The sequence below is a fragment of the Rattus norvegicus genome, chromosome 2 (genome assembly GCF_036323735.1).
Source record: "Rattus norvegicus strain BN/NHsdMcwi chromosome 2, GRCr8, whole genome shotgun sequence".
Lineage (NCBI taxonomy): Eukaryota > Metazoa > Chordata > Mammalia > Rodentia > Muridae > Rattus > Rattus norvegicus.
Window position 1 is genome coordinate 213,858,128 of NC_086020.1, and position 6,680 is coordinate 213,864,807.

Consider the following 6,680-nt stretch of genomic DNA (forward strand, 5'->3'; position numbering starts at 1 on the left):
CTGCTACCTATGCAGCTGGAGCCATGGGTCTGTCCATGTGTAGTCTTTGGTTGGTGGTTTAATCCCTGGGAGCTCTGGTTGGTTGGTATTGTTGTTCTTATGGGGTTGCAAGCCCCTTCAGCTCCTTCAATCCTCTCTCTAATTCCTCCAATGGGGACCCTGTTCTCATGGTTGGCTGCAAGCATTCGCTTCTGTATTTGCCAGGCTCTGGTGGAGCCTATTCTTTTCTTGATGGCCTGCTGAGTCTTCCAAGGTTTTCATTTTCCTAGTCTGGAGGGGGCAGAGCAAATGACCTCCTCCCTGGCCATACAGAGGCCATAAAGTACTCACAAGCAGCATCACGGTGCCCCCTCCTACAAACCAGCCTGAGATGATAGATAGGCAAGTTTGAAACAGTGCTCAGGACAGAAAGGGCCTAAGAGCAGTGGGAATGGTGTGAGGCACAACGACAGGCACTATTGAGGTTGTATTTGTGATGCCTGAACTGTAGCAAAGACATGGAACCAAGGTCTGGAGGAACTGAGAAAACAGCCACAAGGTCATGCTTGTAAGTGACAGAGATGGAATTAAGAATTGGTTTGGTCCCATCCATTTTTACAATATCACAGAGAGATCTCCGTTCTTTATTCTGTTCTGAATGTCTCGATAAATGAAACAGAATTGGAAATGCGCAGAATAATTACAGCACTATGTTCCTTAGCAGTTTCCTCTGGAACCTCGAGATCTCAGGACTAGGTTTGTCCTGGTTGAGAGGCTTTTTACTCATAACCTATGTGATTGTTTTCCTACTCATGTTTTTCTGGTTTGCTGGCTCCTGAAGATCTTCGTGATACCTGTTCTCAGTGTGCTTTCCTTTCCTTCAGCTGTGCAAATATTACAGTTATTAATACACAGAGCGTAAATACATGAAAGCAAGAGCACTTTGTTTCCAGCCCCTTCCTTCTTCCCCTGGCCTGGGTACCGCTGTGTTTTGAACACACCACCTTCTGCCAATAACACTCATCCATCAAAACATCTCACTAAGGAAACACACACACCTGTCTTCCTCCTTTGCAAGGTTTTGTTTTGTTTTGCTCTTTAAAACACATTTCCTTAAATGCTGACATGAAGCCTCAAATAAGCCAGGAAGAGAAGGAGGTGTAAACAGAATCCAATGGTTGTCTAAATGCTAAAGCATTAAGGCTAGGAAATTAGGAATAATGTTTCATAGGCAGGGATATTTAAAAAACAAGTTGCCAAAACAAATCTGTAAGTCATTTCTCCTTTCTTGCTTAATCCCATCGCTTATACAGCTTTGTCAAATTCCCTTGCACAGTTCTAGCTGGGCCATATTCTATACAGATTTGGAATACTGCGAAATATAGTTTTCTTCCCTATGCAAGGAAATATCACTTCCTCTCTTACATACAGATCCCAACTGACCTAATTAAATAAAAATTCACTCAGGTGGTCAGATATCATAACACATACCTGAACCTTAGTACTCAGAAGATTCAGCTATAGGCTCATGAATTCAAGGACAATCTGAGCTATAAAAGGAAGCTGCCTTTTATAAAAAAAAAAAAAAGAGCTAATCTATGAAACTGATCTATGAGATAGATCAGAGGGTAAAATTCTTGCTGTGAGAGTGTGGGGCCCTAAGTTCGAATCCCCAGAACCACATAAGGTTAGCTGTGGTAGCCTGTGTCTACCAGCCCTCCTACACCAACATGGGAAGCAGAAACAGAAGAAACTCCAGAAGCTTATGGGGTAGCTAGCCTGGCACTTACAGCAGAGAGACAGCATCAGGACCTTCCTTGTCTTGGAAGGCAAGACTTCTGACCTTTACACACATGCCATGGCACACACATCATTGAAGGAAACATGAATTTATCCTTATTTCTGTAACTTTCTAGTCATGCCGCATGTGTCAAGTGTCTGTAGCATGGCTGCAAAATGGGATGTAAGAATCTTAGCCATTTTACTAGCATCAAAACATTAGTATTTAACTGTGAAAAGATATGTAGGTCTTAAATAACAACTTTTTGCAGATGAGTCACAGAAAGATTAGTTCCCATATTAAAGGCTGCACATAGCGGAAACAGTACAGTGTTTTTTAACTGAGCAAAATAAATAAATAAAAGTCAATTATAGTAGTAATACACTTGGGTTACTCAGAAATGAAGCATCCAAAATGAACGGTGGAAGGCTGGTATATGTGGGTGCAGTTTATCATGGAATAAAAGCTAATGTTAGCTTGAGAGGGTGCTCGTTAAGATTAGAATGAGCTGGATACAAAGTGTAAGCAAACGGAAACTACGCAGATGGCCCAGATTAATGAAGGTTTGAATTATACTTTTTATTTTAGATACTACACAAGGAATACATATTTGACAGAAATATGCTATGACCATTAAATACAGTTCCTGGTGTTGTGGTGACCCCCCCCCCCGACCAGAAAGTTATTTTTGTTGCTACTTCATAACTGTAATCTTGCTACTGTTATGAATCATCATGTAAGTATCTGTCTTCTCCGATGGCTTTAGGTGACCCCTGCAAAAGAGTTGTTCAACTCACAAAGGGGTTGCCACTCAGAGGCTGGGAGTCATGGCTGTAGAGAAATAAGCAGCCTTGGAAGATTAAGCTCAATAATACCAGATGTCCAGTTCTGAAGTCTTCGATCTTTGCAACACGGGGTAGAATGTACATTGTACTTCCTTAGAGGAATACAAGTGGAGGAAAATGATCAAATGTCCGCGTCACTCCGGAAGCTACATGGAAATTAGGTTGAGTTTACTCAGGCAGGTTAGGGACAGGCAGTACTATCAGTAAACAGACACAAATAGTTTCTGCTCTTAGTGCTCTGATGAAATGACTGTCGTGTCTTTTATGCGTGTAAATACACATGTGACACGTCACGAGTGTGTTTGGGGACATGGAGCAGAAAAATTTACGATGTCTATCGGATTACACTTGCTACTCAAGTGAGGGGAGGCTGACTGGAAACTGTGGCGAATTTAAACTACACATGAGCTAAGTAGTAAATGTATATGAGATGATATTTACGAAAGATATGGATGCGTAAGAAAGGGTGAGGAAGGTAGGGGAGAGAGAATCTTCAGAAAGAGAGAGTTAAAAACAAAACAGAATTAGTTTCAGTGAGTGCTTAGAGTAAACAGAATGGTTATAATGTGCCTTAACTTTCAATTTGCACTGCTTGAGTTCAATTTCTAGATATAGTAATTAGAAAGACTTCTTCTGGGCTGGAGAGATGGCTCAGTGGTTAAGAGCACTGACTGCTCTTCCAGAGGTCCTGAGTTCAAATCCCAGCAACCACGTGGTGGCTCACAACTATCTGTAATGAGATCTGATGCCCTCTTCTGGTGTGTCTGAAGGCAGCTATATACATAGAAAGACTTCTTCTTTGCCAGGTGCAGCCATCTGTGATTGTAGTTCTGGTACTCGGGAGATGTATGCAGGAAGATCAGGAGTTCAAAGTCACCGTTGGCTAAATGGCATGCTTGGATCTAGCCTGGGTTTCAAGAGACTGGCTCCAGTCCTCCCACCTTCCCATTCCCCAGAAGAATGAATCATCCTTATGGCGTACTGATTATAACATCAGTAACAAGCTATTTAACCTCTAAGAAGCTCTTGTTTCTCAACTTTAGCTCATAGGGTTGTTGTGAGGGTTAGATGACATGGGTTTTTTCACACATGAAAGGTAACCTGGAGTGCGGTATTAATTATTCCTGGATTAGTTAGGACAGATGGTCTTCAAATGATGAAGCCAGACTCTACCAATTGTTTTTGGTTCTCTGACTTAGTGTGAATGAAGGTGCTTTCCCACTGAATGCCTTTACTCTTTGCTTCCTGTTTCCTTATGATCCAGATCCAAAGTCAACCACAGAAAGGAAGTGGAAACTGGTCTTTGACATATGTCTTTGGCCTTTTTCTCACTTGCTGGCAGGTCAGACTGTTAGAGCCTTTTCTTTCTTAAGAATTCCAACAACAACAGACAGGGCTTTCAAAGATCTCCTTAGAAGTACATATAATGTGTAAGCAGCAGATTTAAGGAACAGCTGGGTACGTTTTTCATCCCTGACCCTGGAGCATCTAACAGCAGCACATCTCCATCTTGTAGTAATCTAACAGCAGCACGTCTCCATCTTGTAGTAATCTAACAGCAGCACGTCTCCATCTTGTAGTAATCTAACAGCGGCATGTCTCCATCTTGTAGTAATCTAACAGCAGCACGTCTCCATCTTGTAGTAATCTAACAGCAGCACGTCTCCATCTTGTAGGAATCTAACAGCAGCATGTCTCCATCTTGTAGGAATCTAACAGCAGCATTTCTCCATCTTGTAGTAAGTAGTAGGTAGATGCTACCTAGCTCACAGGTCTTTCAGATTCTTATTCTCCTTAGAACGAATATTCTGTCTATTTTGTAGCACTTGCTATTCTTGAATTTTTTTTGTATTTTAAATATGTACAACATTTGTATAAGGTAGGTCCTATTATTATAGTTCACCTTATGGATTAAAAAACTGAGAAATAGCTGGGTGGTGATGGCACACACTTTTAATCCCAGCACTCAGAAAGCAAAGACATGCGATCTTTGTGAGTTCAAGTTCAGCCTGGTCCACAGAGTGAATCCCAGAACAGCCAAGACTACACAGAGAAACCCTGTCTTGGGAAAAAAAACTGAAAACAACAGTAACAGCAACAGCTACAGCAACAACAACAACAACAACAACAACACCTGAGAAATAGATGCAGCAATATTCTCTAAAATAATAGTGTAACTGAAAAAAATCTATGAGTTCTGGAGTAACTTTGAAGAATGTGTAGCCCTTCATGGTGGTGCTTGCCTGGTTCTTAGCACCATGGAAGGCTGAGGTAAAAGGAACACTGTAAAATCAAGGCTAGTCTGAACCACACTGTGAGGTCTAGGCTACTGAATAAGACTCTGTTTCCATAAAAACATGGCCCAGGGGCTTGGGAAATGGCTCAGTGGGTGAGCATGGGAACCTTCAGGCAGTGGTCATCCCTGAAAACATACATGCATGTGACATCATACAGACTAAGCAGGCTGCATTTATGTATTTAGTAGTTATATGTGTAAGCATGTAATGTATGTGTATGCATATATGTATGTGTGTATGTATGTATGTGTGTATGTGTATATATAGTATAGTGACAATAAAAGTGAGGCTATGAATTTAAAAGACAGCAAGAAGGGGTATATAGGAGGGTTTAGAGGAAGAAAGTGGGGGAGGGAAGAAGTGATGTGTTTGCAATATAATTTCAAAAATAAAAGCAATAATTAAAAAAAACCTACAGCTTGTAAAAAATGTCAGTACAGCCAGGAATGCTTGCATACAAAACTAGTATGGCATATTCTCCCTAGTGTAGGAGGGGTGGGGTGAGGTTGGGAGACAGGTGAGTCTTAGAAGTTCACTGGCCAGTCAGCCAGCCCAGCTTCAGGTTTAATGAGAGACCTCGTTCCAGGAAGGCCACTGGCCAGTCAAAACCATCATCTTTGTCCCTACCAGCCATAGTGTCATGGTTGGGTGTGGCTCTGAGCATAGAAGAGCTGAGGCTATCTGTTTGATGGCTGGAAGGCTTCTCCACACCAGCAGTGGCATGGGGTACACGTATATGAGGACCAGAACCACACTAAGGATATAGCCTGCCAGGTTAATATAGGCTGTGTTGAGGGTGTCATGGTGTCTGTGCAAGGTAAAGTTATGTACCTTCAACTCCACAGACAGTGTCTCCTTAAAAATCTCCCCCCACTCCTATGGCATAGCAGGTATATACACCCCCATCCTCAATCTGTACCTCTTTAAAATGAAGGTTTCCATCCTTGGACATGGTCACCGTGCCATTGGCCCCCTGATTTAGCACCTGTTCATTGCTTGAGGTCACCCACACTTTGGCCATCCCTTGCTGTTTGGTATCGCACGTGATGGTCAAGGTGTCTCCCAGGTGAGCCTCCCAGGTACTTTCCTTGTATTTGCTGCAATTGAAGAAATCCAGACTGAGGCTGTGCAGCTTCTTGGAATGAACGCAATACAGATCTTCCTGGAAGTCCATCACGGAACTCAGCTGCCGGTACTGCCAGTGTGGACAGAGCTGGTAGAGCTTGCAGTCACAGCCCATTCTTGACCCAGGCTGGCAATTTCTGCAAGTCAGTCAGGGGCAGCTTCTTCAGCTTGTTGGAGGACAGATCCAAGAGCGTTAGTTTGGGTAATTTGTTTCCTCAGTTCCAGAGGAAAGCAAGAGATCAGGTTCTGGATTAAGTAGAGTTTCTGCAGCTGGGCCGTGTCCTCAAAGGCATTCTGGTCCACCACCACAATGTGGTTATTGTAGACAACAGCACTTTTCTAGGCTCTTCATGCGTGCACACACACACACACACACACACACACACACACACACACACACACACACACACACATATATACACCCACACCCCTGATTGCAACAAAATGTGCCACAATAATTATATCCACAGGTATAATTTAAATAGTTTTTAATTAGAGAAAATGAATAATAATGGATGCTTAATTCCGTGTCTTTAATAAAACATGCACAATAGGAGAGGGGAGTAAAACAGAATACAGTGTAGCCTTAAACTGGACTCAGTTCCAGGTGATAGCTGAGGTTGACTGACTCCCAGACCTTTTGCCTCCACCTCC

At 42.5% G+C, this 6,680-nt stretch overlaps 1 pseudogene; it reads right to left on the bottom strand.

Annotated features, from left to right (window-relative positions):
* Window positions 1-5,154: 5,154 nt before the first annotated feature.
* Window positions 5,155-6,362, bottom strand: Amigo1-ps1 (adhesion molecule with Ig like domain 1, pseudogene 1; annotated as a pseudogene).
* Between the last annotated feature and the right edge of the window lie 318 nt (window positions 6,363-6,680).